Source organism: Hemitrygon akajei, unplaced genomic scaffold, assembly GCF_048418815.1.
Source record: "Hemitrygon akajei unplaced genomic scaffold, sHemAka1.3 Scf000061, whole genome shotgun sequence".
Classification (NCBI taxonomy): Eukaryota; Metazoa; Chordata; class Chondrichthyes; order Myliobatiformes; family Dasyatidae; genus Hemitrygon; species Hemitrygon akajei.
Genome location: NW_027331947.1, coordinates 114,859 through 128,162, shown reverse-complemented (window position 1 = coordinate 128,162; position 13,304 = coordinate 114,859). Strand labels below are relative to the sequence as shown.

At 44.9% G+C, this 13,304-nt stretch overlaps 1 pseudogene; it reads right to left on the bottom strand.

Moving 5' to 3' along the window:
- LOC140721759 (uncharacterized) overlaps positions 1-13,304 on the bottom strand; it is a 53,040-nt pseudogene that overhangs the window by 14,732 nt on the left and 25,004 nt on the right.

Below are 13,304 nucleotides of genomic sequence, written 5' to 3'. Positions count from 1 at the left end.
GCAATGTTACATCTTCCACCGGTAAACTGGAGCATAATCCGATCTCAACAGATCCCGAAAACAACCCTGACTGTAACGTTACCTTGTAGAACGGCACAGAAACCATACCGCCCCCAAAGCCTTTAATAAGATTTACCTCACCAGTTTCAGTCTCGTCACCAAACTTTAGAACGCTGTCTAATATAAGTGAGTGAAAAGCCCGTGTATCTCAAACAATTTTCAGTGGTACCGGGTTGACCCTTCCTTTAATAATACAATCCCATTTAATATAAAATGATCGTATCTCTTCTTAACTGGGTCCCTATCTGAGCCTCAACAGAATGTTCAGAACCCTGTGGGTTTACAGGTGCTTCAACAGACTGATCACAGGCATTCGGGACTGCCTCCTTTTCATTTTTCCTTATCTGAGCCTCAGCAGACTGTTCAGAACCCTGTGGGTTTACAGGTGCTTCAACAGACTGATCACCGGCATTCGGGACTGCCTCCTTTTCCTTTTTCCTATCTGAGCCTCAGCAGAATGTTCAGTACCCTGTGGGTTTACTGGTGCTTCAACAGACTGATCACAGGTATTCGGGACTGCCTCCTTTTCCTTTTTCCTTATCTGAGCCTCAGTCAGAATGTTCAGAAACCTGTGGGTTTACAGGTGCTTCAACAGACTGATCACAAGCATTCGGGACTGCCTCCTTTTCCTTTTTCTTCCCCAGGAGGCAAAAATTAGCCATCATATGACCAGCTTTCTTACAATAGTAACAAGTAAGACCAGAATATTTCTCCTTCAAATGCTTCCCTTCATCCTAGCTCTTGTCACTAGTCCCAGATTTAATTTCTGGTTTACCCTGGTGATCCCTGCTACTCTTTTAGAAGCTCTTATTTGGGATAACCTTAACCTTATGAGTTAAAGCAAACTCATCTGCTAATCTAGCAGACTCCTGCAAAGTGGCAGCATCCTTTTCATCTAAATATCTCTTTATGTCATCAGGCACGCACCCTCTAAATTCTTCAATAAAAACCAACTCTTGCAAGCTGTTAAAATCATCATTTATATTTTTATATGTGCACCTGCGGTCAAAACACAAAAACTTCTCAGAAGCAAGTTCCATATAAGACTGGTTCACAGACCTGCTCAAATTTCTAAACGTTTGCCTGTATGATTCTGGAAAAAACTCGTAAGCTTTGAGCACAGCCTGTTTCACAATGTCATAATCAGCTGCTTCATCAACTGTCAAAGCAGAATAGGCTTGCTGAGCCTTCCCCTTAATTACACTTCGTAAGAGAAAAGGCCAACCCTCTTTTGGCCACTTTAAACTTTGAGCAACCTTCTCAAAATGCTAAAAGTATTTATCAACCTCTGCTTCGTCAAATGGAGGTACCAATTTAACTTCCCGACTGGCCTTAAACTTATCACCAGAGTCTAACACTCGACCCCTTTGCTGCAATCTTTCTATCTTTTCCAGCTCGAACAGCCTCTGCCTTTCTACTTCCTCCCTCTGTTTTTCTGCCTCCTCTCTGCTTTTCCGCCTCTCTAGCCTCAAACTGCCTCTGACAATCCGCAGCCTCCGCATGTAATTTTTTTCACTTGCACTGGAGCTCAAGCTCACTAGGTTTACGTTCAGGAAACACCTCCAACTCGTCCACTTTAAACACACTCTCAGATATATAATGTTCAGCTATTACACTCCGCATCTGTGCCCTCCTCATTGTCGATTTCCCCTGAGCAAGTTTTAACCTTTTAGCAATACATAACAACTCAATCCTTCCGGCGTCCTCCAATCCCTGGCACTTCGAGACATCTATCAACATCCATTGCTACTGATTTTCCACACACAAATAAATCAAAAGGAATTTCCCCATTGAAATCGATAATTAATGACTACGCCCCCAAATCTGTTCATGTCCCAGACGCAGGCTCAAATTTTGTTATGAATTGTAACGCTTTAGAAACGAACACCAGCAATAGGCTACACTTGGAGTCTGTTTTTAATGTTAAAACCATCTTTATTAGAATCTACTTATAATATAGTAACTTAAACAAGATAAACAAATGTGTTATGTGTATATATGTGTGCAAATATAACTCCCAGACTATTGATTTCTGGAGAAACAAGGCTTGGCGTCTTGAGATGGCAAAGTACGAATGTTCAGTTCAACCATGGAATAGGTGATGAGAGAGATATTTGTAATCCAGCGTAAATGTTGAGAGAAGGCAATTATGTCAAATTGTACAGGTTTGATGGTGGTAAAACGAGACAACAGTTACTGTAGATTTTATCCGTCATCATTCCAAATCCACATACGAATTACCACGGAAAGTGACTTGTCACAAGGGGTATCGTCTTCAAGTGAATTACCCCACCACACCCAGGCAAGGGTTAACACATTAGTGGTCTTCGCAGGACACCCCAAATCAGATCCACTCCTACGGATCAAGCGAGATGATAACCACACATTTGAGTACGCTGAATCGATAATTAACCCACCCTTGTGGGCATAGGAAAGTTGCAATCAGTGACCCTTGGCCACAAGTTCCCCGGTTTTGATCCTTCCATTTTACCTCCTTCGTCTCCGTCTGACTTTGAGTGTCTGTGTCCTCGGTTAAAACTAAACAAGCTGCGAGCGATGTAAAGAAGCTGCAAGTCAAACTGATTTAACTTTTTAATTTCTCTCTCTTAAGATGACAGTACACAGCAAACGAAACCTAGGGATTCGAAACAACGGCCACTCCCCGTTGTGAACTGACTGATGTGCCAGTAGTTGGGATGACTGAGTGAATCCTTTCCCACAGTCTGAGCAGGTGAACGGCCTCTCCCCAGTGTGAATTCGCAAGTGACTCTGTAGGTTGGGTGACCGAGTGAATCGCTTCCCTCATTCTGAGCAGGTGAACGGCTTCTCCACAGTGTGAACTCGCTGGTGTCTCTGTAGGTTGGATGAATGACTGAATCCCTTCCCACAGACTGAGCAGGTGAACGGCTTCTCCCCAGTGTGAACTCGCTGATGACTCTGTAGGTTCGATGGATCAGTGAATCCCTTTCCACAGACTGAGCAGGTGAACGGCTTCTCCCCTGTGTGAACGCGCTGATGTTTCTGTAGGTTGGATGAATGACTGAATCCTTTTCCACAGACTGAGCAGGTGAACGGCTTCTCCCCGGTGTGAACTCGCTGATGACTCTGTAGGTTCGATGGATCAGTGAATCCCTTTCCACAGACTGAGCAGATGAACGGCTTCTCCCCAGTGTGAACTCGCTGATGTATCTTTAGGGTGGAAGATCGAGTGAATCGCTTCCCACATTCTGAACAAATGAAGGGCTTCTCCCCAGTGTGAACCCGCTGGTGTGCCATTACGTCAGATGATTGAGTGAATCCTTTTCCACAAATTCAGCAGATCACCAGCCTCTGTTCGGTGTGAACTGACTGGTGTGTCCACAGGTGGGAAGACCAATTGAATCCTTTCTCACAAACAGAACAGGTGATTGGCCTTGCCCAGTGTGAACTTGCTGATGTACCTTCAGTTGAGATGACCGAGTGAATCTATTCCCACTGTCTGAGCAGGTGAACGTCCTTTCTCCTGTGTAAAATGACGGGCGTACCAGTTGGTCAGATGACCGAATAAATCCCTCCCCACAGTCTGAGTAGGAAGGATAGTCGATTGAATCCCTCGCTCCTCTTCTTAAATATCTGGACAGAGACAGAAAAACTTGCGTGCTGTGTTTGAGATTCCTGGAGATAAATTCCTTCTCGTTTTAACCTGTGAAATGATTTACAAAGTCCATCAGTGGCTGTAGGACAACATTTCAGATGAGATTATTGGAGTCGCCAAGTTTTGATCTGGTTGTTCCTGACTGTTACAATGAGGTTGAACCCAAGTTGGACAGAGAAATCATCTCCTGACTGGGCAGAGAGCTGGTATCTGGAATGACCATCAATTCCCTGATGCTCTTCCTGTTTCTATAAGAATGGGGCATTTCTGGCATCTGCAGTTTGTACCCTGGCTCAGTTTGACTCTCTGCATTGGTATTATTCCCTCTTCCTGCTGAACTGCATGGGTGCCTGGCCCCACAGTAACTGAAACACTCTCATGCAAATTGTCTTTCTTGACGTGCATCTGGGATTTTCTGTCACGTATTATTAACTTAAAGTTCCACAATTTTAACGCCATATAAAAAATCCCTGCTGAGGTGAATGGTTGGTCTGCCCAGCTGTTAAAAGGATTTAGAGTGAATATTAGCGTTACTTCAGGTTCTTGTGGAAAATTACATTACCGAAACAGGCCATTTGGGCCATCTGGTTTGTGCTGAACTAATTAAACTGCCCACTCCCACACCCCTACCATCCAGATACCTACACGAACCTCTTAAATGTTTATATGGAGCTTGCATGCACCACTTGCGCTGGCTTCTCATTCCACACCCGGATGACGGTCTGTGTGAAGGAGTTTCCCCTCATGTTCCCCTTAACGTTTCGCCTCTCACCCTTAACCCATGGCCTCTGATTGTAGTCCCACCCAATCTCAGTGTTAAATGCCAGCTAAGGGGAGTAGGGGGCGACCATGGCTGACAAGGGAAGTCAAGGACAGTATAAAAATCAAAAAGGTGTATAACATAGCAAAGATGAGAGGGAAGGCAGGGGATTGGGAAACTTTTAAAGAGCAACAGAAGATAACTAAAAGGGAATACGGGGAGAAAATACTAAATTCTAAATTCTCCTAAATTCCTGTGTATACAAGCCTGGCTTTCCCGGGGGGGGGGGGGAGTGGAGAGAGAGAGAGAGAGAGAGAGAGAGAGAGAGAGAGAGAGAGAGAGAGAGAGAGAGAGAGAGAGAGAGAGAGAGAGAGAGAGAGAGAACTATTTGACTGTGCAGCGTGTTTACACTTACTCGCAGCTTGTGTTTACATAGCTCACAGTTTGTTTTATTTAAGCAAGGACAGTCACAAACACAGTCGGCCAGAGAGAAAGAAAGAAGATGGAAGGTTCGAAACAAAGGGCCTAGTGGCCAAAGGCCACTGTTTGGACTCTCCTATGCCCACAAGGTGGGTTGACTATTGATCCAGCCTATACCGAATGTGTGATTGTCACTTTGTTTGATCCATTGGAGTGGATCTGTTGGATTGGGAGTGTCCTGTGAGGACCACTTGTGCTAACCCTTGCCTGGGTGTGATAATTCGCTTGTAGAGGTACGCCTGTGACCAATCACTGTTGGCGATAATTCGTATAATGCAAATGGGGATTTTGTTGGAGTATCTCGTGGCTACCACTTTTGTTAACCCTTAGCTGGATTCGGGTGTGTTATGTGGTAACCACTTGTGAGAAGGGATATTCTGTGGAAATCACAGTCACTAATACTTTGTGTGTTGGATCTGGATTGGGAGTACCTTGCGGAATCTACCTGTGTCAACCTTTGCTTGGGTGGTAGTTCCTTCTGAAGACAGTACTCCTGTGATAAGCTACTTCTGGTGATATTCGTATGTGGATTTAGAACAACGACGGATAAGACCTACAGCGACTGTTATCTTGTTTTACCACTGTGGAATTTGTGGAATTCGACGTAATTACCTTCTCTTGACATTCACCTTGGATTACAAATATCTCTCTCTCGTCATTGATTCCGTGGATGAACTGAATTTCATACTTTCCCATCTCAAGACTTTAAGCTTGGTATTCCCTGAGCTCAGTGGGTTGGGAGTTATATTTACACATATGTGTACTCATAACACTTTTAGCTTTTGAATATCTAGCTTAATTTGTTATATTATAAGTAGATACGAATAAAGACAATGGTTTTAACATCAAAAGCACACGCCAGGTGTGGTCTATTGCTGCTGGTTCATTTAAACCGTTACGGGAATGTAACAGAGGTGTTCGTGTTTATGTCTTTCTGGGGGCCCCCATGTTAAAACCTTTCTGTCTCTCGGTCACACCTTGCCAAACAGGTAGAACTAGGGGCCTGCTGGGTAAAACTATGATTCCAATGTCAGTAATCCTGCTCAACCAGAGTGAGGAACTCTCAGCCTGGGCTTCCTCAAATAACACCTGGGGAAGAGAGTGAGATGATAGATAGATAGATAGATAGATACTTTATTCATCCCCATGGGGAAATTCAACATTTTTTCCAATGTCCCATACACTTGTTGTAGCAAAAACTCATTACATACAATACTTAACTCAGTAATAATATGATATGCATCTAAATCACTAACTCAAAAAGCATTAATACTAGCTTTAAAAAAGTTCTTAAGTCCTGGCAGTTGAATTGTAAAGCCTAATGGCATTGGGGAGTATTGACCTCTTCATCCTGTCTGAGGAGCATTGCATCGACAGTAACCTGTCGCTGAAACTGCTTCTCTGTCTCTGGATGGTGCTATGTAGAGGATGTTCAGGGTTTTCCATAATTGACCGTAGCCTACTCAGCGCCCTTCTCTCAGCTACCGATGTTAAACTCTCCAGTACTTTGCCCACGACAGAGCCCGCCTTCCTTATCAGCTTATTAAGACGTGAGGCGTCCTTCTTCTTAATGCTTCCTCCCCAACACGCCACCACAAAGAAGAGGGCGCTCTCAACAACTGACCTATAGAACATCTTCAGCATCTCACTGCAGACATTGAATGACGCCAACCTTCTAAGGAAGTACAGTCGACTCTGTGCCTTCCTGCACAAGGCATCTGTGTTGGCAGTCCAGTCTAGCTTCTCGTCCAACTGTACTCCCAGATACTTGTATGTCTTAACCTGCTCCACACATTCTCCATTAATGATCACTGGCTCCATATGAGGCCTAGATCTCCTAAAGTCCACCACCATCTCCTTGGTCTTGGTGACATTGAGACGCAGGTAGTTTGAGTTGCACCATATCACAAAGTCCTGTATCAGTTTCCTATACTCCTCCTCCTGTCCATTCCTGACACACCCCACTATGGCCGTGTCATCAGCGAACTTCTGCACATGGCAGGACTCCGAGTTATATTGGAAGTCAGATGTGTACAGGGTGAACAGGACCGGAGAGAGTACGGTTCCCTGTGGCGCTCCTGTGCTGCTGACCACTGTGTCAGACCTACAGTCTCCCAACCGCACATACTGAGGTCTATCTGTCAAGTAGTCCACTATCCAATCCACCATGTGAGAGTCTACTCCCATCTCCGTTAGTTTGTGCTTTAAGATCTTGGGCTGGATGGTGTTAAAGGCACTAGAGAAGTCAAGGAATGTGATCCTCACAGCACAACTGACCCCATCTAGGTGAGAGAGTGATTTGTGCAGCAAATACGTGATAGCATCCTCCACTCCCACCTTCTCCTTATACGCAAACTGAAGCGGATCCCGGGCGTGCCTGGTTTGTGGCCTCAGATTCTGTATTATCAGCCGCTCCATGGTCTTCATCACGTGCGACGTCAAGGCAACAGGTCTGAAGTCATTCAACTCCTTTGGTTGTGGTTTCTTCGGTACCGGGACAATACAAGATGTTTTCCACTGTCTGGGTACTCTTCTCTGATCTATACTCATGTTGAAGATGCGCTGTATTGGTTCTCCCAGTTCAGTCGCACAGGCCCTCAGTAATCGTGGGGAAACTCCATCCGGTCCAGCCGCCTTGCTGGTACAGATCTTCCTCAGTTGACCTTCCACCTGTGCAGCCGTAAACCTGGGCGTGGGCCAGGTCTCCTGTGAGTGGATATTTTCCTGTGAGGGAAGTAAGCCTGGTGTGGAGTGCTGCAGTGAGGGTGAGATTGTGCTGTCGAACCTATTGAAGAAGTTGTTCAGCTGGTTCGCTTTCTCCACATCTCCACTTATGTTTGCCCCCCGCTTTGCACCACATCCGGTGATGATCTGACTGTGGTCCAGTCAGAGATGACTGTGGCTGTCGGTGTTTTGAGGGATGGTATCGCAGGCACCCACCAAACTGAACTTCCTACACTGGGAAACATGCATCCTGGCCATAACTGCAGGTGCCCAGCAGCCGAGAGGAATAACTGAGACTGAGCGATTTTGGATGATTGCTTTTCTCTCCTATGGAGTAGCCAGGAATTCATGAGAGATAATCAATTTGGCTACAAGCACTTGAAGAGCTGGCCACAATATTGCAGGGGCCCTGACAGAAACACAGGCCCAACTAACAGAAATATCCACTGAAATGATTGCAATCCGGCAAACAGTCGTACAGAATCGTACGGCTTTAGATTTTATTCCAGCTGAGAAAGGGGGAACCTGTGCTGTTATTGACACAGAATGCTGCACCTATATCCCTGATGAGGCTACTAACGTTACATCCCTCTCCAAGCACACTGCCAAGGAGACTGGCAGCATCAAGAGAGTAGGGCAGGATTTACACGGGTTCACCGAAGGGTCGGAATGGAGATCTTCGAAGAACTGTCGGTAATATGTGCGGCATGATATTGCATAATGTCCAAATGGTTGTACATATCATTGTTATAATTACTGATGTATGCCGTTTTTACCCAATGAGAAGTCAATGCTCTACTTGGTTGCTTTCTCTGTAAAATGTTACTGCTTTGTTGATCATGTAATAATCTAAAGGAGGGAATGATAAAGTATGTTAAAGGGTTAACACTTCGTTAAACTATAGCAGCCTGTTTTTATGAAAGAAACTGCTGATGATCAACAGATGTACTAAGCCATGCTGAGCCATATTTCTTCTTGAGGGTAGCTAGCTAGGGTTTCAGGATGCTTATCTCCTTGTGCACTCATGTGTAGAGATAGGACAGCTTCAGTCTGTTCTGTGTGTGTAAGCCATTGTGACTATTTTGTAATTTGTCTTCAGGGTCTGTCATGTAGTAAATGTTTTTGGCTCCAGCCTGACTTGTGTGGGGAGTATCTGGACAGATATATCTGTGGTGTAAGGGGAATTGGTGAGCTGGGTGGGAGCATTCACAGACTGTTCCTGTCTGAGTGACGAAGTAAGTAAGTCCCGCTCGGAGTGGATAGTTCAAAGGTTAATTTATTATCAAAGCAGGTATACATAAATAACGCTGAGTTTTTTTTTTCTTCTCCAGAGAACCACGAAACAAAAAAATCATGAAATCGTTCAGATAGAAAAAAAATGAAACTCCCTCCCCACCCCCCGCATCAAAAAGGACGGCATCACGATCATCAACCACCCAGACCCACCCCACCCGCACAAAAGGGAAGAAGAATATCGACACCCGTTAAAAAATATTCCTACCCGGCACAACTGCGGAGGAGCCGGTGTCACCAGTGTAGAGGCGGCCACATCGGCAGCAGCGGACACAACAGGCGATCCCGGAAGATTCACAGGTGAAATGTTGCCTCACCTGGAAGAATGTTTGGACAACGGGGAGAGTTCGGCCGTCCGGCCCTTTCACTGTGACACCCCGAACTCCACATCAAATCCGTCCAAACGAATCTGGGCGAACTTTAATGACCAATAAATATAATTCCTCTCAGCGATCAGCTGTCTGAATGATTCCCTGACTCTAAGAGGAAGGGGTATCGATGGTCCACACTGTCAGGGTGTTGAGTTTACCAGGAGACAAAGACTGCAGGGACGAGAGGTTTTCTGTTGACTAATACACTGTGTGTGGACCCCGCTGGCAATTCTGGTGTTGTGACCCGAATCGAGACAAACACCACGCTGCCCACTCCACCAACAACACGGCACAGCCGGACACATAACAGGGGACTTTACATCCCACAACATTGGATTCAGTGATGAAACCCCTGATTAATGTTGTTGTCTCACCGAGATGTCCATTAACTCTAACCCTAACTCTGGAATATGGTGTAAAATGCCTCTCCCCATACTAACACGGGTTAAACAGACCAAAGAATAAACTACCGGAGGAACTCCGGTCGGACAGCATCTGTGGAGGGAAATGGACCGTCAACATTTCGGGCCGAGACCCTCCCTCTGGACTGAGTGTGGACGGGAAATAGTCAGAGAAAAGAGGTGAGGGGTGGGGATGGGGCAAGAGCTGGGGAGTGAGAGGTGGATCCAGGTGAGAGGGGAGGTGGAAGCTGAAAATACTGACAAAGGTGGGAGGTGAGTAGCTGGGGCAACACGGGGCTGCAGAAGATGGAAATTAATTCCATAGAGGATGAGCAAAGAGGTTAGAGAGTATTTGCTATAAGAAGATTATGAAGTTTCACCTCACTGATCCCTGGAGTGGTGGGGTCATAACTTGAAGAAAGATCAAACGTGATAACTCTAAATGTCATTTAGAGAATCGGGGACTCAGAGGTGAACACATTGAAATGCACAACATTATTACCGGTTGAACCAGGGATCCCAGTCTCTGAAAAAGGGGGTGGACTGCCCGGGACTGTGATGAGGGGAAAAGTCTCCATTCAGAGGGTGGTGAATATCTGTAAATCCCCTCTACTGAGGGCGGTGAAGACTCAGTGATCATCCTCATGTAGAAAAGAGGCCGGCAGATGTGTGGAGACCGAAGCGATCGAGGAAATGAGGATCGGACAGAAACGTGGCTGAGATGGGGGAGCAGCCGCCATCTTGTTGATGGTTAGAGGGGCCGAATGGCCACCTCCTGCTGTTTCTCACTTGATGTTTCAGTGTTCCTGTCCAGTGAAGCAGGAGGAATGTGAATAGAAATTAGTGTTTATAAACACAGAACTGATTTAAATGAAACGTGAACACTTCCTGTTTGGGCTTGAATTATGTTTCGGACCGGGATGGGAATCGAGCCTGTGACTCTGTGACCTGGGGGTGGAGGGAAAGGGATCGGGGTAGATATGGTCTGGAAAATTTGACATGTATCTGGTGTAAATATGGAATAATGTGGGGAATGCGGCGGATGGGTCGGGCAGTGTGTGAGGGGAGAGGAGCAGAGTCACCGGTTCAGGTGGGAGACGCTCCACCCGTCACCTGATCCCGTTTGCTCTTCACGTTTTTCTGCAGATCTGCAGCATCTGCGGGTCACTGCTCTACGTGTGCGTGTAGCTTCATCTTTGCCCGTTCAGACAACGCAGTGAGATCCGGATCTGCCACCTCCTCTCACGGTGAGTGGACAATGTTTTTTTTCCTGCAATATTTTCTGCATGTTTCATTCACTGTTTCGACGTGCTGAAGTGCTGCCAACGTTTCTGGGTGTATGACCCATTTATGTGAGAATTTAGCCTTTTGTATTTATCTGAGCTTCTCATAAATGTGTAAAGTTTAATTCAGCTTCACTTCAGAATTTCCAAAGCAACAACCCAGTCAGACAAATAGTTCCACACAATTAAAAAGGTTTATTACATTTTTATTTTTTCTACTTTTGTACTATATATATTCTTATTTTAAATCACAATTGTTAAAATCTTTTGTTAAGAATTAACAATTAACAATGAATTTCCTGGCATATGCCGGTGTTATTAAACCTGATTCTGATATTGATATGGGAGACCCACCACCGGTCACCTGATCCCAGTTACTGCAGACCGTAATGTGAGAATGAAGCATTTTCCAGATATTTGCTTTGCACAGAAATGGTAACAGTTCAGTTTCCTTCTGAGTTTCCAGAGCAGAAGCTCAGTCTGTCTAATATTTCAACACAGTTAAAATGGGGAATTTGTTTATTATCATCACGTACTGAGCTACAGTGAAAATCTTGCCTGATGTACCATCCACACAGATCGATACATTACGATGGTACATTGAGCTGATATACAACAAAAAATAACTAACAAAGCATTATGGCTGCAGAGAAAGTGCAGTACAGATAGACATACGGTGCAGGGTCACGTCGAGTTACATTGTGTGGTCGAGTCCATTTTATCATTCATTTGGCTTATAACTGCAGACAGGAAGCCGTCCTTCAGCCTGGTGTTACGCACTTTAAGGCTTTTGTATCTCTCCGCCAATGTGGGAGCGGGTTTGCAGCAAGAATGTCCAGGTTATGAGGTTTTTTTGTGTATATGGCCTGCTTTTCCGAGGGAGGGGAAGTGTAGGGAGAGTCCATGGAGTGGAGGCTTGTTTCTCTGATGTTCTCTGCTCTCCAAAGTTCTTTGCAGTTCCTTGCAGTCATGGGCGGAGCAGTAGCCATACAAAGGCATGAAGTATCGACAAGGAGCTCAGAGACCTCGGCCTTCACCCTGCCTTGTGTAGCTGAATCCTGGACTTCCTGTCAGATCTCCTGTCAAGGCTCGGTCCAAACAAACTTTTCACCCTTCTTCAGGTTAGTCAGAGGAAGAGCGATAGCAGCAAAGTTCATACAGAACTTACGATAATATCCATCCATTCCCAGAAACCTTATAAGAGCCTTCTTAGCAGTCAGAAAAGGAATATAAGAAATTGCCTGGACTTTTGGCCGAACAGGAGCCAACTTGCATTGACCAAGACAGGTCAGAATGGCATGGCCAAATTCACTCTTAGCTAAGTTAACTGTAAGGCTGGCCTGGGAAAACCTGTCAAACCGCTTTTCTGCTGCAGAGATATGCTCTTCCCAAGTGTCACTCCCTGTGACTAAGTCGTCGATATAGGCATCTGTGTGTTCCAACCCTCGAATTACAGAATCATTCATTTTCCAGAATGTTCCTGGACCAGTTTTCATTCCAAACAGCAAAACATTGTATTCATACAACCCAGATGGTATCACAGATGCAGAATTATTTCTACCTCTGTCTGTCAATGGAACACACCAATACCCTGTAAACAGATCAATCTTTGTAAGAAATTCAGATTTTCCAACCTTATCGATGCAATCATCTATCCTAGGGATAGAATAGGCATCTGTTTTTGTTACTGTATTTGCCTTCCTATAATCAGTGCAAAATCTAACACTACCATCAGGTTTGGGCACAATAACGCAGGGTGAGCTCAAATCTGATGCTGAAGGGCTAACAATACCATTTTCCAGTATATTTTCAATTTCTTGCTCAGCCTATTTACACTTTTCTACGTTCATGCGATATTGGTGTTGTTTAATCGGTTTAACCAATATCTACATCATGTATTGCGACCGTGGTTTGCTTGGGAATATCGGGAAATAAATCTTTAAACTGCAGAATTAATTCCTTCAGCTGTTGTTGTTGCTTTGGCTGCAGATGAGCCAACTTGTTATCAATGTTTTCTGGAACAACCGAGTTCATTAGCCTAACTGGATCCACGTTTGGCTTGTGAAAAGTCTCAGACAAGTCAATTGCTTCATTCTCAGGGTTGACAGATTCATATGTTTTGACAACAACACTCACAGATGGTGCCTGCTTGTAAAAATAAGGCTTTATTATATTTATCTGTACCACGTGTGTTAGATTACATCGGTCGGGTGTTTTGATAACATAATTCACATTATTAATTTGAGAGACTATTTCACAGGGTCCATTTAGTTTTGCCTGAAGTGGATTTGTCAGCAT